This window comes from Lithobates pipiens, unplaced genomic scaffold (genome assembly GCF_037356315.1).
Source record: "Lithobates pipiens isolate NorthernLeopardFrog02 unplaced genomic scaffold, aLitPip1_a1.2 Scaffold_23, whole genome shotgun sequence".
In the NCBI taxonomy this organism is placed as follows: domain Eukaryota; kingdom Metazoa; phylum Chordata; class Amphibia; order Anura; family Ranidae; genus Lithobates; species Lithobates pipiens.
Window position 1 is genome coordinate 70,709,539 of NW_027507785.1, and position 26,712 is coordinate 70,736,250.

The window sequence follows — 26,712 nt, forward strand, 5'->3', positions numbered from 1 at the left end:
CAGCCCCCCCCCCCCATTTTACTCCTTTGAGCCCGTTTGTTCCCTTGGTGGAGACACGCTCTTCCTCTCTGCCCATTGTCTCGGCTCTTGATTAGATAGATTGATAGGAGCGCAGCCATTGGCTCCCACTGCTGTCAATCAAATCCAATGACGCGAGCGCCAGGGGGTTTGGCCGAGTCTTGCATTCTGTGTGAATGTACACAGAAGCAGGACTCGGGAGCGCGCCCATATGGGAGTGCACCTTAGGAGCCTTCTCCAACTCAATGCGGGGAGGAGCTACCAGTGCCGCCGGGGGAACCCAGAAGTCGAGACTCGGGGCCACTCTGTGCAAAATTAACTGCACAGTGGAGGTAAGTATGACATGTTTGTTATTTTTTTTTTTAAAAAGAGGGTTTACTCCTTTAAAGAGAAAAAAAAGCTAAATGGCACAAACAGAGAAAAATAACAAAAAGTCCCAAAAATAATCCAGGTTGTAGGAAGATCAATTGTTCAGAGGCTGCATCACTTCCAGTAGAGTATTGAATGATCTCTATGCACTAAGTAAACAAGAAAAAACAGAAGGTGCTGCCATCTAAGTGTAAAAATTTAATAAAACCATGAGATAAAAACAAAGCGTTAAAATGCATTCACAGAGGGAGGTAAATGACAGGCACATCAAAAGTTCCTTGGTCGCTTGCATGGCTCGGTGGAAAGGCGCCGCCAGGAGGCTGGAAGGATGGCACCATGTGGCCCCCTGTACACCTGGATATAAGCGGTGGCATATAGAGGAACCAATCCAATCCATTTTCCTCCTGCAGCCTATCAGCAGTTGCAGGAGGAAAATGGATGGATCAGATCCTCTATGTGCCACCCCTGCTGCCCCTCCTATCCAGATGTACAGGGAGCCACATGAGCCTCCTGTAGCATGGAGCTGGGTTGCCCCTTGTATCTACTTCCTACTGCCCTGGGCTCCTGTGTACTCTCTAAGCCACCCTCATCCCCTGCAGTACTGCCAGGTTCACTCCTCCCCTTTCCCTCTCGCTGCTTTGGAGGATCTGTCAGGACGGAGAGCAGGGAAGGGTACGGTAAATGTGTAATTTTCTACTAGGCCCTGGCATTCTGCCAGCGTGGGGGGGGAGCCCTGGCTGAGGGCCGGAAGCCCTTTATGGCTTCTTGCATCGGGGCCTGAAGGTTCCAGTTATGCCTCTGGGTCTAAGGTTAAAACCAGATGTTAAAAAAAAATGGGCTGACTCGATGGATCACTTCCACCATTTCTATTCTGTGTTTGTTATGTGACAGTGTTTCCGACTGAGGCGTTAACCAGCAGATTGAGAAGTAACGTCTACAAATTACGTGTTTCAACCCTGCTTGCTCTTTTGTGTTCCAAACATCTGCACTGCTCAACATTAGTCTATGTGATGTGTCGCTGAATGTTATAGATCAGGGTTGGGTCAGGACCCATAATGTGTCGTGAATGTATTTGGGATGGGTTGCTCCTTGAATTTGTGTCCAAGCAGGAAATCAGCAGATCATTGGAGAGTTATAGGCTAGTGACTAGGCAAAATTGTAAAATGGTGAATAGACTTGGTGTTAGTTAAAATGCCCATCACTAAGAGAAAATACAATGAGAGTCTTCTTTTAAATGACTTTACTAAATCTTACAGAAAAAAAGGGGGCCTGCAATGTGTTTTATGTTGGAACATTTTTAGAAATAAAAACCTTAACTTTAACAAGCTAAAAAGGCACTTTTTTAACAAAACGGGTGAGCATGGAATAGTGGGGTATAAGCTCCTGTTACATGCGTGCAAGTTTGTATAAGTTAATGTGTGCACATTAGAATTCACAGTACATTTGTAATGTATCTGACATTCAACACACTACAATGCATAGATGTGAATGCACTGTGTGTCATGGGGCCTTAAGTCAATATAAAGAACCAATGAAAATGTATTTGGCTGTCCTAATGAAGTTCATCACAGGAAAAAAATGCACATTAACAGACTATAGGAGTGAGGAATCCACATACATAAAAGTAATATGCAGCTTAGCAGTCCTTGGATGCAGTGGCTGCATTCGTTTTAATTTTTCAATTTTTGTTTTATTTTCACCTGGGGATTCTGCTAGTAACACACTTCATATCCAAGGGTGAAACTATTCTCCTTAATAACTGATAAGAGTCGGCACAGCCGGAGAGCACAGGAAGTTATCAAACAAAGAGCTATAACAAAAAGCTTTCAACTGTATATTTAACAGACTAAAAGGAGACAAGTAAGAAAAGGTAATTGTTGGGATTTACATACCCTTTAATTATAGGTATGGTCAGGCCATGACTATGCACCAATGTCCAAAACGCGTAGGCTGTTTTACAGCATTGTACATTTTTACCGAATAAAGAAACACTATTTTTAGTCATCCTGAGTCCCGACCATCCCTTTTCTCACTCTGGCACATTGAAGATGCCAGCAGCCTCAAGGTCTGAGCACCAGGCGGAGCTTTTGTGTTGGGAAGGTTGTAGCGCCTATATACCTGTTTTCCATGGTCAGGTTGTTACCAAGGTAAAAACTGTCACACATACACTGTACATGGTGGTCTCCTACTGACTGCCAAATCTAAGGGGAGCCTTCTCCACTGAGCATCGATTGTAAGAGGGGATTACACTGACCACCAATGTAGGAGGGCATTTCTCCACTGAGAACCAATGTGAGGTCACGTGGCAATATGCTACATACACCACATGACTTGTTCTTTTATTTATGCTTACATCTCAGTTTACTCTTCATGCTAATGTACCGTAAGCTGTAGATATAGTAATTATTAGCGGGGTCCTTAAAGTTATTTAAAGGGTTGCCTCGTAATAATTATGTTGAGAAGGCTAAGTTAGGTACATTACATGCAGCACTACTGGACAGAAAGTAGAAACTGTCTATGTAATAAACAAGTATAGCTTCTCTCATGTATCTATTATTTACAAAGTATACTTGGCAATAAGGTTTTTAAAACCTTACAAGGTTCATGACATCTAGATGATCTATAACTAAAAAAAAAAGTAAAATGAAAAGAATTCTAGTTTCCTTTTAATTTAGAGGAAACATATTCTGTAATTATTCTGTTAAAAAAAATATATATATATCAGAGATATATTGAGTTTTATGAACCTAAATGGAAGGTTTCTGAATTCTTCCTCTCTTTTACCTTTCCCTGATGACGAATTGTGGAATATTTGCTAAATCTTAGCTGTCCTTTCCTTCCCGCTGCTACCGCTTAATGTCCTACTCCCCTAAGTGACTCTTACTGGCTAATGTTTGTGCTGGGTCTTTATTTTTTTATTTTATTTTTACTTCTGGGGCAATAAAATCTCGAGCTATGAACAAAAATCTTATTTATGCAGAAATGGCTAACAGATGCGGCCCATAATTCTTTGCCCAGCATGGAAAAATATGCCTGTTGCACCCAACAAAAATATATAAATATATAGGTTTTTTTTTTTTTCAGCTTCGCTAAATCAAATATACCAAGCTTAAATTTGACTTGCTGTTAAAGCTTGTAACGCCAGCTCGAACATCTGCAGAAGATCTTAATTCACAATCATCTATTATAATAATTAGCTCTTTAAATTTATTTTTGGATGTTACCTTTTGCGTACAGTTTATTCAAGGTGCTGGGTAAAGTCTTATGTTTCATGTTTATACAGGTTGGTGTTTTTATTAAAGCAAAAAAAAAGTATTTTTCTTTGCAGAAGCATTACAGCTTGAAAAGACTGGAAACATTGCTTTAATTGTTAAAACATTTTGTTGCTTGTTATAATTTTGCCAAATTTATTTTGGCTGAGCTTCAAGGAAAACAATTTGGGGAATGGTTCCATTTTGCCCCATCTGCTAAGAAGTTGTGGAGTTTTGGAGAAGTTGTGGAGTTTTGAATAGATTCTATGGTTACCGGCATTGATGGACTACTTTTTTAGCGGTGAAATAGAAATTCAGAGTCCTCCTATAGATAAAACAGGAATTCAGTTTTCTCCTATAGAAGAAATAAGAATTTAGAACCCTTCTATAGGGAAATGTAGTACATTGCAGCGTAGCACTGCAAGCAGAAAATATAAGTACAAAAAGGAAAGAAAAAATCTGCGTTAGTGAAAAACAAAGAAAAATCTGCAGAACACTATACCTTTGATACCAGGCACATATATTAGCAATAAAAAAGTGCAGCGCATATGACATATTTTGAACAAAATTAACAAGTGACATTCCTTAGTGATAAACGATGAATAAATGTGACAATAAAGTTCATAAAAGTCCAAAAAGCACACAGTGAAATGTGCTAATGAATACACATCAAAACCATAAAGTGAGAAGAGAAAGAAATAAAGTCAAAAGCATAAGTTTTGTGCTGGAATGTATAGAAGTCCAGGGATAGCCAATGTGATATATTTATTGCGGGTGAGAATCCTTTGGATTGGCCACCAGGAATTACCCAAGCTGTTGTCCATGTTTTTACTAAAGGATTTAGAAGGAGGGGAGGACTTAGATATAGAAATATACCAAGAGAGGGGTACTAAGGGATTTATCCTTCCTGGTTGATTGAGTGGTTTATGACCAGCCTGAATAAGGGGATCGTCAGCATTCTGGTAAGCCTCTGGTGTTGATATTTCCTCAGGGAAACATTCTCTATTCCTGGACTTCTTTCTATTCCAGCACAGAGCTTATGCTCGGAACTTTATTTCTTTCTCTTATCACTCCATGGTTTTGAGGTGTAGTCATTAGCACATTTCACTGTGCTTTTTGGACTTTTATGAACTTTATTTTCATGTGTATTTGTCGTTTATCACTAAATAATGTGGCTTATTAATTTTATTTCAAATCTGTCATATGTGCTGTACTTTTTTAAACAGAAAACACAGGCAATGCTTAGAAACCTACATTTTTAAAACATTAAAGCCTGTGTCCAACAGATTTATTTTTAAAAATAAGCCCTCAAATTGGGAATTAGTAGTCACCCTCTATATACTCAAGAGCTGCCATCGAAGTCCTCCTTTGTTGTTCAGCACCGGTACTCCTATGGTTTGAATGACACTTTCTATGAACCCAGGTTGTCATAGACACACCTTCTCAGGGTGTGTCATCAAGCCAACCTATGCTCCCAGGAAATTGCTGCACTGACATAATTACATTAGCAGCATTTTAGGAAAAATCCAGGATCACCTACAGCTGAAGTCTGTTCATCACATGAATGGGTGGAGGACACCTGAATAAAGGTATGTATTAAAAAAAATTAAAAAGCTGTGCTCGGGGGGCTCAAGAGGTGATGGTTGATGGTAGATGAGGAGAAGGTGCTAGACAGGGATTCAACTTTAACACACATTGAGGTTGATTTAATAAAAGGAAATGTAACGGTCAAGAAATTTGGTATACTTTTGCTTTGGGTTCCCATGAGCAAGCAGAAATGGCGCACTCAGCAATCACTATACCCTTACTGAGATTCTAAAGCTTACACTCATGTTTAGTGCATAGGCTACAGTCCCTGTTTGTATCGGCCATAAAACATCCAAATGTTGCTCTTTGTTACCTCATAATCTGAAAAGACGCAGTACAGAAAGTGTGTGTTAAAATTCAACTGCTATGAAACTCCAAAAGACCTGTTCGCCATGCTACAAATTAGTCAGCAAATGTACAGGTATTTCTGGAACCTCTGTTCACAAGCATCAGTGTATGAAACTGCATACGCTATCATAGGCATAATCAAAGCCTATACTTCAGCACATGTGAACTATGTTACATGCATGTGCATTGCGGTACCCTCTGAGCAGCAAGGACTATAGCATTTTTACTTTTGGTTGGACTTCAATTTTTGAGTTCTAGGACAAAAGCCTGAATATACTAAGTTAAAGCACTTCGCTCAGCAGAAAACATTTTTTCATTCAGTCCTGTTTCTCTAAGATCTTTGAGTCCAGTTGATATCATCACCCAAATTCTGGATCAAGCAGAAGGACTTTGTAGCAGAACTAGTTAGTTGGATTGAGGAGACCTTAAAAAATGAAGGGAAAGGGAGCTGAGGACTACATAAAGAAGTGTCCTGACAATATAGCCTAGGGGACTTGCTTCAAATGTGTTTTTTTTTTTTTTTTTTTTTATAATTTTTTTTCTGGATGACAGTTTTTAGGTGGAGTTAGTGTTGAATAAAGTGGTACTTTTTGGGGTCGACTTTACGTAGGACATGGTTGTCTGTCAACTGCTCTTCACCAAAAACTGCTACCATTGATCTCCCAGCACTATGAAGTAATTTTAACCATATTGATTCAGAAATCCTCTTTATACTTTAATATCTGGGCCCCCTGTTTAATGGACACCCCTAAAGGGAGGGTGGGAGGGGCCTTACTAGATCCACTGTACCTTATTGCAGTCTGATTAATCTACTGATAATTTGAATCCAAGCTATTGTTTCTACTGGTTTCTGTTTTTCTTGCTATCTTTCGCTTCCTCAACAGGAAATAAATGGATTTCTCCAAACTGAGGAGAATCTCTAACTTGGATCCCTTTCATTGGAACGGGTTTTTCCATGGAAAGATTTACCCATACCTTCTGTTCCAGTGAGAACTGTAAAATTTGTGATTCCTCATCACTTTCAATCCCAGTGACAACGATCACCAGTACAAATAGAGAGGACACATCTTCCCAACAGGGTCACAGACATTTGTAAAACTCTAAGTTTCTAACCTCCCATAATTCATTGGAGCTGAATATAATTCCAATGTCATCTCCATGCCAGCTGGTATCTCAAATTAGGCTGACATTGCCTGGGAGAGAGGTAGTAGAACAGCAGTGATCAATGAGCGTTAGAACTCAGAATCAGTTTTTGAGTATAGAGTTAATTACAAAAAACAATAAAAAGCAATGAATATCTAGTTAACTTATTAGACATGAGTAAGAACACTGGCATTATTTAATACTAAAATCACTTGCATTCATCCTTATTAATGCAGCAGGGTGGAGTTGATGCGTTGTGTAGACATGTAAGCTCAGGAGTTTACATAGACGGTATCTATCCCAGGTGGAAATGTGTTGAATCACAATTAACTGTCTAAGCATCCAGGCCCTTCCCAGTTCCTATACAATTGTATATTCGTTTCAGCCCCTGCCAAGAGAAATGAAACCATCTGAAACTCTGCAAAATGTATATGCCTGTTTGTTGTTGTACAAACACAGTTTATGAATAGAGAACTCTTTCCTGTTTTAAATAGATTGGTCACTTATTGACCTTCGAACAGCAAATATACAGTAAATGTTTTTAAAATTCTAAAATATAAAAATTTATCAAAAAGATTTTAATGGCAAATCCACCCAAAGCTGATAGTCATAAGTGAAGCCTGGTGGGCTAATTCACTCCCTTGCTTTTATATACCTTTTGATTCTCCAACAGTGGTAGCTCCCTGTCCATATTCCTGATTCTGTTCCCAAGTTACCTCCTCTTGTACAGTGCATCTGGAAAGTATTCCCAGTGCTTCACTTTTTCCAAATTTTGTTATGTTACAGCATTATTCCAAAATGAATTACATGTATTATTTTCTTCAAAATACTACAAACAATACCACATAATGACAATGTGAAAGAAGTTTGTTTAACATCTTTGCAAATGTATTAAAAATAAAAACATGAAAATAATTTCATGTAAATAAGCATTCACAGCCTTTGCACAATACTTTGTTGAAGCACTTTTTGAGTATGAGCTACAAGCTTGGCACACCTATTTTTGGGCTGTAGGGATGGTATTGGCCAGGTGATGAGCTGTGCCTGGTTTCCTCCAGACAGGACACTGGCCATTCAGGCCAAAGAGTTTAATCTTTGTTCCATCAGACCAGAGAATGTTGTTTCTCATGGTCTGAGAATCCTTCAGGTGCCTTTTGGCAAACTCCAGGCGGACTGTTATGTGCCTTTTACTGAATAGTATTTTCCATATGGCCTGATTGGTTGAGTGCTGCAGAGGTGGTTCTTCTGGAAGTATCTCCTCTCTCCACAGAAAAATGCTGGAGCCTCTACCAGATTGACCTTTGGGTTCCTGATCACCTCCCTGACTAAGGCCCTTCTCACCCAATCACTCAGTTTGGCCGGGTGTTCCAGGCTAGGAAGAGTCCTGGCGATTCCAAACTTTTTCCTTTTACAGATGATGGAGGCCACTGTGCTCATTGGGACCTTCAATGCTTCAGAATTTTGTCTGTACGCTTCCCAAGATCTGTGCCCTGATACAATCCTGCCTTGGAGGTCTACAGAAAATTCTGTGGACTTTGGGGCTTGGTTTGTGCTCTAACATGCACTGTTAACTGTGGGACCTTATATAGACAGGTGTGTGCCTTTCCAAATCATCTCCAATCAACTGAATTTACCACAGATGGACTCCAGTCAAGTTGTAGAAACATCTCAAGGATGATCAGTGGAAACAGGATGTACCTGAGCTCAATTTTGATAGTCATGGGAAAGACTGTAAATACTTGTATGCAAACGGAATTTTTTATCATTTTATTTTTTTAAATTTGCAAACATTTCAAACAAACTTCTTTCCTGTTGTCATTATGGAATATTGTTTGTAGAATTTTGAGGAAAATAATTAATTGAATCCATTTTGGAATAAAGCTGTAACATTAAATATGAAAAAAGTGGTGCTGTGAATATTTTCCAGATGCACTGTAACATTCTTCATAGTCTAAAATAAAATATATAGATTTATAAGCAATGCCATTTAAAATCCTTTAAATTTGCCAACTACAAAGCTTCAAGTTAGTAAGGCTGTGCTGATTTTAGGGTGCTTGCTACAAAGGTTACATTTCTGTTTGGTACTAGTAGAAACAAATACAGTCATTTTCCCATCTAATCCTTTTGAATGAATTTCAAGAAAACAACCCAAAATATGTCCACAATGTACGTTTGCCAAACTACACATGCATGCTAACACAATTAAATGCACACGTGCACAAATACCACTGGGGATGATCATAAGCCCCACATGTTACAATAATGTTGTATGAATGAATATTCTAAGCCCTTGCTTAAGAGATTGAAGTGTCATCTAGGGAAAATAATCAAAGTTCCTGGCCAAGCAGGTTTTCGGCAAGATGGATTTTTGATGAGATTGCGGCTTGATTCGTAAATTTGCTGTTCCTGCATTTGCTTTTTAAAAGGAGCACTGGGCCAATATAACATATACATCTGACCACTTTTTAGGTGTCTGTGTTTAAAGTTGATTTAAACTCAAGTTCTTTCAGATTTATAGAACTCAGCTTACCTAGACTGCAGGCATGGGGGACACAAATATACTCAAAACTGTTACATATCTTTTGCATTCAATAAATGCCTTAAAGCCCATTTAGATCTATGCATGTGCACAGATTTTTTATACAGTAGATATGAATAATTTCCATCCCCTGCATAAGGATTTGAAACATGTTGGGAGCATCGGCATACTGTACATACTGTAGATTAAATGATTTTGGAAATCTACCTCTAGCACGACATTATGTAATATGTTACATAATGGAGATATTAATTCAGGGTTATTTACACTCACCGGCCACTTTATTAAGTACGCCTTGCTAGTACCAGGTTGGAACCCATTTTGCCTTCAGAACTACCATAATTCTTGGTGGCATAGATTCAACAAGGTTTTGGAAACATTCCTCAGAGATTTTGGTCCATTTTGACATGATAGCATAACGCAGTTGCTGCAGATTTGTTGGCTGCATGTCCATGATACAAATCTCCTGTTTCACCTCAACCCAAAGGTTCCCTATTGGATTGCGATCTGATGACTGCGGAGGCCATTGGGGTACAGTGACCTCATTGGCATGTTCAAGAAACCAGTGGTGAGATGAATTAGGCTTTGTGACATGGTGCATTATCCTACTGGAAGTCGCCATCAGAAGATGGGTACACTGTAGTCATAAAGGGATGGACATGGTCAGCGAACCATAGGCAGGCCGTGGTGTTTAAACAGTGCTCAATTGGTACTAAGGGGTCCAAAGTGTGACAAGAAAATATCCCCCACACCATTACTCCACCACCAGCCTGAACCATTGATACAAGGCAGAATGGATCCATGCTTTCATGTTTTTTATGCAAAATTCTGACCCTACCATCTGAATCTCGCAACTGAAATCAAGACTCATCAGACCAGGCACATTTTTTCAGCTCTTCTATTGTCTAATTTTGTTGAGCCTGTGCAAATTGTAGCCTCAGTTTCCTGTTCTTAGCTGACAGGAGTGGCACCCGGTGTGGTCTTCTGCTGCTGTAGCCCATCTGCTTCAAGGTTCGATGCTTTGTGTGCTCAGAGACGGTATTCTGCATACCTTGGCTGTAACGAGTGGTTATTTGAGTTACTGTTGCCTTTCTATCATCTCAAACCAGTCTGCCCATTCTCCTCTGACAGCAACAAGGCATTCTTTGTAAACCTGAGAAATGGTTGTGCATGAAAATCCCAGAAGATTAGCAGTTTTTGAAATACTCAGACCAGCCCATCTGGCACCAACAACCATGCCATATTCAAAGTCACTTAAATTCCTTTTCTTTTCCTTTCTGATGCTCGGTTTGAACTTCAGCAAGTCGTCTTCACCACATATAGATGCCTAAATGCATTGAGTTGCTGCCATGTGATTGACTGATTAGCAATTTGTGTTACCAAGCAATCGAACAAGTGTATCTAATAAAGTGTAAGTTACTGTGTGATACTGTCAGCCTACATGCTTTTATTGTGTATATTTTAAAGATTTTCTGTAACAATTAGTATTATTGATTTTGCCTGACATATTATTTTTTAATTATGTTATGCCTGAAAAAGTCCCAAATATTGTTCTTCGGTACTGAGCATAAAAATAAATTTTTTGTAATGTTATGCAGCTGCAGTGTTATGCATCATGGGTTTAAACATAAACACCCAAATCCACAGCTCAAGACTTGTCCCTCCTGTACATGGAGGATTTGGGTGTCGTCCACGGCAGTCGATCTCCACCCCCCATCAGAAATATGAGAAAAAATGTGTGAGTGGCAATCCACTATTAGCGCTTCTTGCCGTATTTATTAGTTTAAAAAACAAAATAAAAAAGTGCGCTAGTCCCACTGGTGAAATTATTTTGGAGTACATTTTTTAGCTATGTGAACACCATATTATTGACAGTTGTTATTCTGTATATTGTATGGTAGTAAATTTACATGCTGTCTGATAATATTGGAAGCGTATGCTATGGAATAGTTTATTGATTTTAAAGGGGCAGTGCATTTTTTTTTAATTTTGCACATCAGTACAACATGTGTTCAGATTGTTAAGGTGCATCAGCTAAAGATTTAGTACACTAAGAACTGGGATTATTTAGAATTTTGATGTATTAGTGACTGCATTCAATAATGGGTCTACCTAGGAAACAACCTTCCTTGGCAAGTTTCACCACTCCTGGCTTACTAGTGTATATACAGGTACGGTAATATGAACTTCCCAAAAAACTGATGGCTTAATCAAATTTTTCTCTTTTGCAGTCTTAAACTCCATGAATTTCTACAGTTTGTGAGTGGATGGTCGCCTAATCTCAATGCAACAATAAGACAATGACCCTGACAACTTTTTGAGGTGAGTAGGCTATGACCGATGTTGTTGCATCCACAAGTTTTATTATGTGTTGTCTTTATTCACAGATATTAGCACATTGCCAGTTGGAGGTGTGAGAAGAATAAAAATGCACTGATCAATGTAAAAATGACACTGTCAGGAAAGGGGTTAACACTAGGGGCCGATAGAGGGGTTAAGTGTTTTCTCTAGGTGTTTTCTAACTGAAGGGGGGATGGGCTCACTGGGACATGACAGAGATCACTTTTCCTGATCACTGGGAACAGTAGATCTCTGACATGTCCACTGTCATCAGAACGGGGATCCAGATTGTTTACACTGGCAGATCCCCATTCTTCCTATCTACTAGGCAATCGTGGGTCGCCAGCGAGAGTGCCCGCCTGCAACTGCGCCTTTGTGAGCTGCCGTGCATGGAAAATCTGCGTGAGCTGGGCAGCTAGTGGTTAACCAAAGCTTTGTGGGAACCCTAGGATTATTCCAGAGGTTGCTAGGGATTTCTGGAGCAGATTGGTCTCCCACTTACAATGACTGCCAATGTAAGTGGGAAATTTGTCAATTACAACCAAGGTAAGGGGTCACTTCTACACCTATTACTAATGTAAAGGGGCTTCCCTCCACTGATTAGCAATGTGTGGATGAATTTTCCCATTGACCCCCAAAGTATGAGCATTCTTTTCGACTGACAGCTAGTGTAGGGGAAGTCACAATTTTCACAGTAAGTATCTCTCTTGTGGCCATTATTATTTATTTTATTTGATAATTATTGCTGTATGGAGCAGGGGAGTGTTGTGTAAAATAATCTAGTCTGAGTCTCAGATGCTCTGGATATATAATTTTCTTTATTTTTCTATTTAAAATGTTCTAAAACTTACTGATTATGCTAAATGTACCATGAAGTGTATGTATAGCCATTCTTTGGAAGGGGTTCCCTGTGACCCCCAAAAATGTACAGTAATACAAAAAAAGCACCTAGTCCACCCACTCAGGGGCTATGACTGGCGACATGAAAAACATAAATTCACACTCACATTATAAACGGAGGAGGGAAGGACCGCTTCAAATAATCACATTAAACTTAAACATTACATATATGTATTTTGGGGGCAACCCCCAAATTTTGCAAAAGTAGCCAGAACATGTGACAAAGACCACCTGTGGGTAGTCCTGGACACCAATATACAACTAAAGAGGGCTAATGAACCCACTAAAAGTGAGGAAACAAAGACGAGTGTCATGGTTATGCATTAGAGTTGTTCTCCTTACCTGTCTGCATGTGTTCATTTCTAGAGACCAGCCGAGCTTCACCTGACTGCTTTTATTTCCTTCCTCTGGAATGGCTCCACCCTAGCCCCTATCAGACTACACTATATTAACCTTTGCACTGCTAGCCTATCCTGCTGATCAACCTTTGTGTATTAGCTTCCTGTTTCCTGTCGTGTGCTCTGCTTCTGATTTCCGTTACCGACCTTGGTGTGTTCTGACCATCCCTGCTTGCCTGTGACCCTGACTTATTGGCGTGTACCCGACTATTCTGTTCTGCTTGTGGCCCCAACCTTGGCTTTGTCCCTCACCATCCCTATCCTCCTGTTACCTACTGTGGGTGTGAGCTGGGGGACCCTGGGGGTCGCGACCTGGAGCCAGTTGCAGCCAAGACCATCTTCACCACTCGAAGCTCTGGTGAACACCAGCTGGCTCTTAGACTCCGCGCCCTGGGGAATCTTACGCTCTTACCCCAGTGGGATCTGTCCCCCGTCTGCAGCCGTCAGCCGTAGGGTCCACAGCCTTGCGGTGCATCCCCAACCCTACGGTGTGCACCTGTCACCTGAGCTCTAGGTGACCTGACAGTTTGATCAGCCATGGACCCGGCTGACGTGCCGCTCCCTGCAGTCGATCCATTGCAGGGCATAGTGCGGCGACTCGAGACCCAGGAATCTAATCAGACTCAGGTGATGTGATTCCTCCAGGATCTGGCTTCTCGCTTCGAGCAGCTACAGGCTTCCTTGGGAACCCCGAACCCGCAGCCTCAAGTACAGTCTGCGACTGCACCTATCGCACCAGTCGCATCCACGCATTCATTAGTACTGCCTGCTCCGTCCCGTTTCTCTGGGGACTCCAAGGCCTGCAGGGGCTTCCTCAGCCAATGCACCATTCATTTTGAGCTCCAGCCTCAAAACTTTCTATCCGATCGGGCAAAGGTAGCCTATATCATTTCCCTCCTCTCCGGTGAAGCTTTAGCCTGGGCTGCCCCCCTGTGGGAGAAAAATGATCCAGTGGTTTCCAGCCTGTCCGACTTCTTGAAGCTCTTTCGTAACATCTTTGAGGAGCCAGCTCGGGTTTCTTCTGCGGCTAGTGCCCTTTTACGCCTTCGCCAAGAATCTGGTTCAGTGGGCCAATATGCACTTCAGTTCCGTATCCTTACAGTGGAATTGAGCTGGAACAATGAGGCCCTGGTCGCAACCTTTTTACATGGCCTCTCAGACCGAGTGAAGGACGAATTAGCAGGAAGAGCTATCCCCGCCGGTCTAGACGAAGTCATTTCCTTATGTAATCAAATTGACATTCGCTTCCAGGAGAGGTCCTTAGAAAAAAGACGCCAGCACCCCCCAGGTTCTAGTCAGCCTGAGCTTTTTCCCCGTCGCCCTGTGGAGCATCCTCTGTCTGCTGAGGAGCCCATGCAGCTGGGCCGGACCAGACTAACCCCCGAAGAACGTGCTAGACGCAGAACTCTGGGCTTGTGCCTTTATTGTGGGGGAAAGGGTCATTTTCGTGACTCCTGCTCGCTCCGTCCGGGAAACGCTCGGGTCTAATACATTTGGAAGGTGGAGTATTGGACCCAGAAACATCACCTTCTCGTCTCCTTCTTCCGGTGTTCCTCCATGTAGGCACTTCTCCCCAATCAGTCCTAGCATATCTGGACTCCGGGGCTGCCGGCAATTTTATGGACTGGAGAACTGCCTCTTCTATGAAGCTTACCCTTTCTCCCCTCGCTACTCCACTAGTAGTCTCGGTAATTGATGGCACTGTGCTCCCAGGGGGTCCTATCCGTTTCCAGACGCTACCTATTAGGATGTCGGTAGGGATACTCCACCAGGAGTGGATCTCCTTCCTCATCCTACCCAAGGCCTCTACCCCCATTGTATTGGGTCTTCCTTGGCTGCAGCTCCACTCGCCACATGTGGACTGGGTATCTGGGCAGATCCTGGCCTGGGGTCCTTCGTGTTTCTCGTCTTGTCTTTCCAAGGTGACCCCCAAGAGGAAACTTCCCATTGCTACCACATCTGTCTCGTCCGATCTTCCTGCGGCTTATATCGATTTCCGGGATGTGCTCTGTAAGAAGTCTGCTGAGGTACTTCCTCCTCACAGATCTTTTGACTGTGCTATTGACCTTGTCCCTGGAGCAACCCTGCCCAGGGGTCGTACCTACCCTTTATCCATTCCAGAGACCCAAGCCATGTCTGAGTATGTCGCTGAGAATTTGGAGAGAGGTTTCATCCGGAAATCCTCATCGCCTGCAGGAGCAGGGTTCTTTTTCGTTGCCAAAAAGGATGGCACCCTCAGGCCCTGCATTGACTATAGAGGTTTAAACGCTGTGACTATTAAAAACCGTTACCCCTTACCTCTAATATCTGAGCTATTTGACAGGTTGAAGGGGGCTTCCATTTTCACTAAATTGGATCTCAGAGGTGCATACAATCTCATTCGAATACGAGAAGGTGACGAATGGAAGACCGCATTTAACACTAGGGACGGGCATTACGAGTACTTGGTTATGCCTTTTGGTTTGTGTAATGCTCCAGCTGTGTTCCAGAACTTTGTCAACGAAATATTCAGGGATCTACTGTACCAGTTTGTTGTCATCTATCTGGATGACATTTTCATCTTTTCCCAAAATCTGCCTGCTCACAGAAACCATGTACGCACCGTACTTCAGCGCCTTAGAGAGAACAATCTCTATGCCAAGATGGAGAAATGTTCCTTTGAATGTTCCGAGGTCCTGTTTCTGGGATGTTTTGTTTCTAGTGAGGGTCTTTGCATGGATCTCGGAAAGGTCTCTGCCATTACCAACTGGCCCCTTCCTGCTAGCCTCAAGGCCACACAGCGCTTCCTTGGCTTCACAAATTATTATAGGCAGTTCATAAGGAATTACTCTTCCATTGCTGCGCCTATTATCGCTTTGACCAAGAAGGGTGCTAATGCCAAAGACTGGTCTTCCGAGGCTGTCTCTGCGTTTCACGATCTGAAACAGGCCTTTGTCTCTGGACCCCTCTTGAGGAGACCAAATCCTGAAGACCCATTTTTTATTGAAGTAGACGCTTCTTCGATGGGGGTGGGAGCTGTGCTTCTTCAGGACTTTGAGAAGAAACGTCAACCATGTGCGTTCTTCTCCAAAAAAATTTCTCAGGCAGAGAGAAATTATGCCATTGGTGATCGGGAACTTCTCGCAATTAAATTGGCGTTGGAGGAGTGGCGTCATCTCTTGGAAGGTTCCCCTCACCCCATAACGATCTTTACTGATCATAAGAATCTACAGTACCTACAGAATGCTAAACGTCTGAACCCCAGACAGGCCAGGTGGAGTCTCTTCTTTTCTCGTTTTAAATTCACGATTACGTACAAACCTGGTTCCTGCAACAGTCGAGCTGATGCGCTCTCTAGGTCATTTGACACCTTGGACGAGGAGTCCAACCCTGATCCTGAGCCGATCATTCCTACCTCTTGCATTGTTGCCCATTCTACCACCCTGGAATCAAAGATTCCTCCTGGTAAGACCTTTGTTCCCACGGAGCTAAGAACCAAGATCCTTCGTTGGGGACATGATTCCAAGATGGCAGGTCATGCTGGGTTCCTCCGATCCTTCCTGCTTATCAGTCATCACTACTGGTGGCCTAATCTCCGCTCGGATGTTAAAGACTATGTTAAGGCTTGTCACGTCTGTGCTCAGTCTAAATCTTCCACTCAAGCCCCTGCTGGTCTTCTCATGCCCTTGCCCATTCCTAAGGAGCCCTGGTCTCATATCGCCATGGATTTTATCACTGATCTTCCACTATCGGAGAATAATACGGCCATTTGGGTAGTAATCGATCGGTTCTCCAAGATGGCTCATTTTGTTCCTCTTCCTGGTCTCCCTTCTGCCCCTGCCTTGGTTCCCATTTTTGTACGAGAGATTTTCCACCTTCATGGTGTTCCTTCGCATGTCGTCTCGGACAGGGGTGTGCAATTTACTTCTCGTTTTTGGGGAGCCTTTTGCAAATCCCTCGACATTACCTTGGATTTTACCTCTTCTTATCATCCCCAATCCAATGGCCAGACTGAGAGAGTTAATCAGGAGTTAGAGGTCTTTATCCGTACCTTGGTCTCTGCCCATCATGATGATTGGGCATCACTATTACCGTGGGCTGAGTTCTCCCACAATAATCATGTTAACGTCAGTTCTCAGAAAACACCCTTCCTCACTGTTTATGGAAGACATCCTCAGCTTCCCCTTCCTATGATTTGTTCTTCTGACATTCCAGCTTTGGCTACTGTTCAGGAATCATTCAATTCCATGTGGGCTGACGTTCATGATTCCCTCCAGAAAGCTGCCAACAAATTCAAGAGTTTTGCTGACCGTCGCAGGCGTAAGCCACCCTCTTTTCAGCCAGGAGACAAAGTCTGGCTCTCCACCAGGAACATCAAACTCCGGGTTCCTTCCCTCAAATTTGCCCCAAGATTCATTGGTCCATACACCATAATTTCTAAACTGAATCCGGTTTGTTTCAAGCTCCAGATTCCCAAAAGCCTCAAAATCTCTAACTCCTTCCATGTTGCCCTTCTAAAGCCGTTAGTCCTCAATAAGTTCTCTCGTCCTTCCCCTACCATAGCACCGGTCTCTGAGGATGATCAGGAGTACGAAGTTAGCCAAATTTTGGATTCCCGACTCTGTAGAGGCATTCTCCAGTACCTCGTGCACTGGAAAGGTTTTGGTCCTGAGGAGAGGTCGTGGATTTCGGCTTCCGAGGTCTTTGCACCTCGTCTGTTGAGGAAGTTTCATTTGAAGTTCCCCTCTAAACCTGGTCCCAGGCGGGGGAGGGGGAGGCCTCGTAAGAGGGGGGGTACTGTCATGGTTATGCATTAGAGTTGTTCTCCTTACCTGTCTGCATGTGTTCATTTCTAGAGACCAGCCGAGCTTCACCTGACTGCTTTTATTTCCTTCCTCTGGAATGGCTCCACCCTAGCCCCTATCAGACTACACTATATTAACCTTTGCACTGCTAGCCTATCCTGCTGATCAACCTTTGTGTATTAGCTTCCTGTTTCCTGTCGTGTGCTCTGCTTCTGATTTCCGTTACCGACCTTGGCGTGTTCTGACCATCCCTGCTTGCCTGTGACCCTGACCTATTGGCGTGTACCCGACTATTCTGTTCTGCTTGTGGCCCCGACCTTGGCTTTGTCCCTCACCATCCCTATCCTCCTGTTACTTACTGTGGGTGTGAGCTGGGGGACCCTGGGGGTCGCGACCTGGAGCCAGTTGCAGCCAAGACCATCTTCACCACTCGAAGCTCTGGTGAACACCAGCTGGCTCTTAGACTCCGCGCCCCGGGGAATCTTACGCTCTTACCCCAGTGGGATCTGTCCCCCGTCTGCAGCCGTCAGCCGTAGGGTCCACAGCCTTGCGGTGCATCCCCAACCCTACGGTGTGCACCTGTCACCTGAGCTCTAGGTGACCTGACAACGAGAAAGAAAGATAAGAGCGAAGGCAAGGGGAGAAAGGGAAGGTGGGGATCTGGGATCGGCTGAGACACCTGGTAAAGTTGACCCATGCTTGTCAGGGGGAGATCAGGGAAGGCATACATCAACCGTGGTTCCCACATTTTTAAGAACTTAGTGTGTGAGTCGTTAAGAATACTAGACATTTGTTCATTAAGCATCAAGCAGTCTCTCACTCCCTGGAAGGGGACTTCAGTTTTTTTCCAGGCCTGAGAATCGTCCTTTTGGCTGCTATGAACAAATAAGATGTCAGTTTTTGTTGATGAGCGAATAAGCCTGGGATGGGGCAATGCAGCAAAGCAAATTTAGCCTCCTTTCGGATATTTAGGTGGAACAGGGAATACAGCAGAACAAACACTCGGGTCCAAAATCCCACCAGTTGAGGGCAGGTCCACCAGGTATGCAAAACATCCCCACGATGGCCACACCCCAAAAACAGCAATCACTAGAGGTTGGGTTAGCATGGACGATACGGATCGGGACCCAATACCACCACCACAACACTTTATATGCCACCTTTAAGGTGGCAGTATTAAATGAACATTTAGCAACTGAAGGCCAGGACTTGCTTCAGTCTGCCAGATTGATCTCAGTATCCAAATCTCGTTCCCAATGAGCCACATAAGAAAGTGAAGTACGCGATGACCGGACATTTAAGGATGCGTAGAGAGTGGAGATGAGCCCGCGGAGTGCTGACAGATATGCTCAAAAATGGTTTTCTGGAAAGGATAGGAAGAGGTGGATATGCCGGAAAGATGCTATCCAGTGTAGAAGCTGGAGGAAGCGAAAAAACTCACTGGGGAGGAACATGAGACTCATGAAAGATGATCCATGTTTGTAGTGACTGGGCAGTCAAAAAAATTTGCACATGAGTGAGGCCACAGGAAGTCCATCAAGCGAACACTTGGGGCTGGTCAAGACCAGGGGAAGCAAGGAGTTGTTGGTAATAGGTACAAAGGGAGACATGAGGGAGATTGAGTACCCCACTTAGTTCCATAGTTTCAAGCTATATGCCATTAATGGGCTTAAGGCTACAGAACATAGTTTCTGTAGAAGCCATAAAAGCCCATGTACACACGGTCGGACATTCTGATGGACAATGTCCGATAGGACCATGTTGTCGGATAATCCGACAGTGTGTGGGTTCCATCGGACTGTCCGACGGACCAAGTTTTCCAGCTGGGCTATAAAATTTTCCGACAACATGATCCGATCAGACTTTGTCTGATCATGTGTAGAGAATTCCGATCGGACAAAGTACCACACATGCTCAGATCAAATTCCTAGACCAAAGCTATTGGCTACTAGCCTGAATGTAGTCCCGTCCTAACGAAATAACGTCATCACGTTAATTACGATTGGATTTTCTGACAACTTTGTCCGACTGTGTGTATGCAACAGTTTCGGACAAAATCCGACGGATTTGGTTGTTGGAATGTCCGACCGTGTGTACAAGGGCAAAGAGCCTGTACAGAAAGAGGGGCTCAATTAGAGAGCTCCAAAAACACTCATAAGAGAACATTGGATGAGGCGTGAAGCAGGGTCTGTTGAGAGATCTGGGTGGCCAGATATGAAAAGAGTGGCCTTAGAGATTCTAGGTAGTTTATTAGCCCAGTTGAAGTGTAAAATCCTGCTCTGGAGCAGACGGAGGAAATATGGGGTAACTTGCACAGGTAAGGTGTTGAAAAAGTATAAGAGCTTAGGTAAGACTGTCTATTTTATTGAATTGATGTGGCCTATCCAGGACAGGTGTGGGAATTTCCAAGACTGTACATAAGTGGTCAACGAGCGAAGTAAGGGAAAATAATTATCAGTTAGGGAATTATCAATAGGGAGGAGTAGGTGGGGGTCAGACAGATTCCAAGATAGTCAAATGACAAAGACGCCCAGAGAAGAAAAGAATAGTGAAATTGCAATCAGGCAACCAGGTCAGGCTCTAGAAAGACATTGAAGGCCCAATATGACCTCAGAATTATTTCAAGTGTTCCTCTGAGGGGAAAAAAATCCTTAATGTGGTTCTAAACTCTAAATGTTTTTACCTTAATGCATTTAGTGCGCTATGGTAAAAAAACACCCCATTAACTGTCCTCCCAAATCCTAAACACCTGACACCTCTTAGTGTTCCAGCATAATCCCAGCTGCAGCTCTGAACAGCAGGAGTCATATGCTCCTGCTTCTGTCTGTCATACTCCTTTGAAGAGGGAGCAGGGGCGTGGCTTACTGACACTGTCAGTTCGAGAGTGCATCTGCATGGGTGCCCCCTTAGGACCTGGCTTGCTGAGGGAGCACTTGGAAGAAGAAAGAGTAGGCAGTGCCAGTAGGGGGCCGCTAAAAAGGAGGTAGGCGACCACCCTGTGCAATATTGTTGCACAAAGCAGGTACATATAACAACTTTTATATTTTAGGAAGAAATGCCTTTAGAACCACTTTAAAAGGACAGTTGGTCCCTTTTAAGAGTACTTGTATTGTGGACTTGTAGGGAAGGTAGTGTTCCTGTAATAATTAAGTTTGAGATGCTTGCTTTTTTTTTGCTGCTGTGCATTGAATTTCTTCAATTTATGACATAAAAGTCCTTAAAATGAATCTGGAATGGCGGCTATCCCATTGGCTTATCTATAGGATGGGCTTGACATAGGAAACACACAGGAACTTGTCCTTTCATTGGGAAACCTCTCCCTTTCCTTTGGCCGAGCAGTACGAGTGACTACATTCACTATAACTCCGAACACCAGTGACTCATAACTGTATGGAGTGAGTAAGCAGAACTTGAGCTGATTGTTCTGATGTGGAAGCAGGTTATGTCAAGGGTTTACAATTAGTTCTATTACCTAGCAGTTTCAGTTTTGGTCATCTGTACAGTAGGTTGTATAAATTGTAGCATATTCTAAGTAACTTCAGATATGCTGATAAACTGAAGACAATGAGCCATTTCTTTGGAATAAACCAATTCACCTGTACATTAGAAGTCACGTAAATAGAGTTGTCCTATAGAAACTAGATGAAAATATTTTTTTCTCAAATTTCTGTAGTATTCCATACAGAGCAGTAAAGTAAATTACATGGCCAAAAGTTTTCGGACACCTGACTGTCACATATTTACCATAAGGGCAAAACTAGGTGGATGCCACAAAACATTATTGAGTTCAGCTAGCTTAATGAAGAGCTCCATTAATGCTACAGCATACAGTTGTGTGATACTAGTTTGGGAAAGGAGATGAAAGAAAAAAGGTGCCTCTAAGTGCAGAATTAAAACTTTTAATATCCCCAAACAAGATTAAAAACACTTACAGAATCAAGGATAAGAAGAGGCATAACATGGATGTATGAAGCAGGTGATCCGGCATCAGGAGGTCCCAGTGTATCTTTGCAAAACTGTCAGAAACTGTCTCAGGGAAGCTCATCTGCATGCTCGTCGTCCTCCATCGGGGTCTCGACCTGACTGCAGTTCATCGTTGTAACCAACTTGAGTGGGCAAATGCTCATATTCGATGGCGTCTGGCACTTTGGAGAGGTGTTCTCTTCATGGATGAATCCCAGTTTTCACTGTACAGGGCAGAAGGCAGACAGCATGTATGGTATTGTGTGAGTGAGCGGTTTGCTGATGTCAACGTTGCGGATCGAGTGACCCATGGTGGCCGTAGGGTTATGGTATGGGCAGGCGTAAGCTATGAACAATGAACACAGGTGCATTTTATTGATGGCATCTTGAATGAACAGAGATACCGTGACGAGATCCTGAGGCCCATTGTAATAATGCATGTCCCCATGTTGCATGGATCTGTACACAATTCCTGGAAGCTGAAAACATTCCAGTTCTTGTATGGCAAGCATACTCACTGGACATGTCACCCATTGAGCATGTTTGGGATGCTCTGCATCGGTGTATACCTGCCAATATCCAGCAACTTTACACAGCCAGAATGGACCAACATTCCACAGGCCACAATCAACAACCTGATCAACTCTATGTGAAGGAGATGTGTTGCAATGGGTGAGGCAAATGGTGGTCACACGAGATACTGACTGTTTTTCGGACCCCCTGGACCCCCAATACAGTAAAAAATGCACATTTTAGAGTGGCCTTTTACATTAGGATATGCTAATGAAATTCAGTAGATAATATACATTAAAGGAGCATACAGCAACCAAATGAATAAACCATGGCATTGATGGAACTCATATAGGGTAATGTGCAGTGACTGCGGTATGGCTATTCTATAGCAATTTAAATCAATTCAGATCACTTCCTGTTCCCTTTCGCTGTAACGTTCCTGCCACAGTCACGCAGTCAAATATATGGTAGGGCCAACAGAGTTAGAAATTGATTAATTTGCTGTCTTTTTTTTTTTTTTTGAGGAAACTGGACTTTCAGGGAAAATTTGCACAGATGTGAAGAATGTTCACACTCAATGCAGATAGCATCTATTCTGAGAATTGAAACTAGAACTACTAGGCAAGAGTGCTAACCATATAGCCACAATGGCTTGGAGGCTCCAAAGGCAGGATGTGCTTTTTGGAGTTCTCAGCCAGGTTGAATCTTTACATGCAACGAGCACCACCCCATGTATGTGTGTTATCAGTCTTTTGTACCCTAGTAATAATTTTTTTTTTTTTAAATTGTAATTTTTATTGAGAGAATTTTTTAAACAGAAAATGAAAAGATACAGAACTGACAATATCCAAAGAAAATCTGGAGCATACCATATCGGAAAAACTGATATAACCTCATGGTGACTACAGACAGACAGTAGCAATGGAAGGATAAAAATAGATAACTAAAAGAAAACAAAGCAAAATAAAATGCAGAAAGGAAATAAACAACAGAAAAGTATTACGTAAGACATTATTAAATTAAAAGGGCTGAGAGAAAACATATGTCGTAATGCAGGGGTAGGGGTCTTGAGCAGGTGCTTCAATAACGTGACCAATACCTGACAAAAGAAGGCTACATACCACTATAAATTTCCTCAGGAGGCAAGGTGAGCTTCAAACTGCCGTTGGGCCAGCAGAAACAGACTTAAAGTACTGACCAGATACAAAACATCAGGGAGCCAGAAGATCAGGGAACACTAGGGGACGGACACCGACCGGGTGGCTAGGGGTACCAAGGGCGCCTGTGGGAGCCCAAAAATCGAGGCATCCCAGGGGGCCCAAATCACGCCAAACCGGTCAATCCCATCCTCCACCATAGCCGTCAAATGTTCCATCCTGCGTATGTCCCTGATGGTTTGTATCAGCTGAATCTGGGTTGGGGGCTGAGTAGACAGCCAATTAGAGGGGATAGCTCTTTTAGCAGCAAGCAGCACATAGGAAGCTAATTTATTAGCTGCCTTCCCCAACTCCGGGAAGGGAAGGCCTAGGAGAAGGTGGACAGGATCCAATGGAATGGGGGTGTCAAAAATTTGCTGGAGCATGTGAGATACCATGGACCAGAAAGGAGTAATTAGTGCGCATTGCCAAAAGATGTGATAATGCGTTCCCTTGGTTCTCCCACACCTCCAGCACATGGGAGAAAGAGAGGCATCATACCGATGAATAACCTCGGGGGTCCTATACCAGAACAGTAGGACTTTATATGCTGTCTCTCTCTGTGCCACACATCTGGAAATTCTAGAGGTGGAGGACCAAATTCTGGACCATTGCGGGAGAGTGATTTGTTGATTAAGGAGCTGCGTCCATTTGTCCATGTAGGAGTGGGATAGGGCAGTGAGAGAGGACCTCTGCTGGAGTATATGGTAAATACTAGAGATAAGCTTTGCTTGGTAGGGGCCCTGGGAGCAGAGCAACTCAAAAGGCGTCGGTGTGGAGAGGGAGAGAGAGGGGGAAAGAGTTGAAAAGTAGTGAGTTATCTGGAGGTATGAATACCGCAAGTGGTTTGGGAGTTGACTGTCAGTTTGGAGGGCCGAAAAGGGCTTAAGTTTACGCGTGACAGGGTGAACGAAGTGGCGGAGTTGGAACAATCCCTCTTTAGCCCAGGGAAACATACGAACATGCGATAGACTGTCAGGAACTAAAGGATTAAACAGCACATTAGAGAGGGGGGGACAGGGTGAAGACAATGCAAATTTGGAAGAGCAGGAACGCCACAGTCTAAGCGTGAACAACATGGGACCCAGGCAGAGGTCCAGAAGCCCAGGGTCCCTCATTGTCCCCGGCGACCACGCCAAGGAGCAAGGATGGGTCGGATATAGGGAACCCATCTCAATCTCCGTCCAGCGATTCGGAGGTCTCAGGCAAGACCAAGACACTATCGGGCGCAAATGAGATGCCAGATAGTATTTGTAGACGTCCGGTGCACCCATGCCCCCCTGATCTTTGGGGGCAAAAACCACCGAACCGGCCACTCTATGGGCCCTGCCATTCCAAATAAATTTCAAGAACCAGCGCTTGAGCAACTTAATCTGTGACATCGGGATGGGGACAGGCAAGGTTTCAAAATAATATAACAGTTTTGGCATGATGGACATTTTTAGCACATTAATTCGGCCTATCCAGGACAGGGGAAGGGAGGTCCATCGAGATAACATACTGTTGATAGACTTAAACAGAGGGATGTAATTGGTCGGGTAAAGGGCGGAGTAGGAAGTCGTCAGCTGAACCCCAAGATATTTGAGGGACGATGTGCACCAACGGTAGGGGAATGTATTTTGTAGACGCAGAAGTTCCTCCGGGGGAACATGGAGGGGGAGGGCCTCCGTCTTCGCCGTGTTGACCTTATAGCCCGATAGGGAACTAAATTGAGTGAGTAGGGCATGCAGGGAGGGGAGGGAAATGTGGGGACTGGTTAGAGTAAGGAGGACGTCATCCGCAAATAAGGATAATTTATACTCCCTTTGCCGCATGGGTACCCCCTTGATATCAGGGTGAGATCTGATAGCCTCTGCCAGGGGCTCTAGGCAGAGTATAAAGAGGAGCGGGGAGAGAGGGCAACCCTGTCTCGTCCCGTTTGTCATAGGGAATGAGTGGGAGGTGAAGGACACTAATCGAACCTGGGAAGAGGGGTTGGAGTATAGGGATTGTAGCGCGGAGAGAAAGGGTCCCCGCAAGCCAAATCTAGTGAGGGTTGCGAACATGTATGGCCAGCTCAACCGGTCAAACGCCTTTTGGGCGTCCAGACTGAGAATCAGGGCGGGGCGACGAACCCTGTTCAGCATGTCAATTAGGTCTATAGTTCGCCGGGACCCTAGTAATAATTTTAACGTTAATATAACACTACTGCTGCAGTTGGTAAAATGGACCTGAAGTCAGAAATACTCAACTTATCCTGTGCTGTCAGCAGATCACAAGCACCTGCCTCTATATCAGTTACATTTTTATTTTAAGCACCTCGATTCCATGGGGCCTATGAGAGGCACACACTTCCAGGATCTTAATTTTAATTCCATCCCTCTGTGCTGGGATGAAAAAACGTATTTTCATGCATTTGAGTTATGTCATCCCAGCCCAGCCAATCAAGACGGCCAAAGAGTTTGAACCTTGAGGAAGATTGGATAAAAATGTAAGTGCCAGTACAAACATCACTTAGAATTTAATGGAGGAATATCAGGTAGTTTTGTGTAAGTGGAGCATGTGACTCCTTCCCAAGATGTGGTGCTAGGTACCCAAGTGGCAATCACCAGGTCCCATAATTATAGATCTTCAATTGTTGTAAATTGTGGTTGTAGTAGTTAGAGACACTGGATAACACCAGGTGTGATGGTGTCTGTTATAGAGTCACTTGTGGAGGTTGAGGTTTTGATTGACAATGCTGTTGCAGAAGAAGTGATTACACAATCAGACTAATCATAGTGTGAAAGTCATCCATAAAATATTCCAACACATATCTAGGTTATTACAAGCCCCCTTCATTGGGGCTAAGCTTTGATAATTGGGAAACCTGCTAAGTACTGGTGATTTCACTTGCAAGCCAGAGTGATTGATAACAATTGTTGATGCTGCCCTAAATGCATTCCAGCGGTTGCTCATGTGTAAAAGGAGTAAGTTCACTAAGAGTTAAATAACGCTGAAAAAAAAGCAGTAAAATAACGCATGCATAACCAGTTGTTTAACCTCCCTGGCGGTATGATTATTTCTGATTTTAGGCGCTGAATGCGGTACCATTATTTTGCATGGAAATTTGGCGTTTTATATTGTAGGCCTGCAATTCTTAGGAATAATTCATGATAGTAGTTTGAAACACAAAATCATAAATTATAATATAATAAATAACTATAAATAATTATAACAAATAATAATATAATAATAATAAAAAATATTCAATAATGTAATCAAATCAAAAACACTGAAATTTGCTTAGTTGCAGAATTGTCGCTGTCATTAGATTTAGTGTTTGATGAAGAATTTCCCCAGAAATCGATATCGCTCAATTCTGCAAGTGATTATAATTTATTA

At 43.2% G+C, this 26,712-nt stretch overlaps 1 protein-coding gene across 12 annotated transcripts in view; it reads left to right on the forward strand.

The window, feature by feature from the left end:
- The window catches only part of FOXP1 (forkhead box P1), a 1,079,246-nt gene that overhangs the window by 340,515 nt on the left and 712,019 nt on the right, over positions 1-26,712 (forward strand). For all 12 annotated transcript variants that reach the window (XM_077451838.1, XM_077451836.1, XM_077451844.1 and 9 more), the window contains one exon: positions 11,487-11,577. The gene's annotated coding sequence lies outside the window, so the exon portion shown is untranslated. The remainder of the gene's footprint in view (positions 1-11,486; positions 11,578-26,712) is intronic.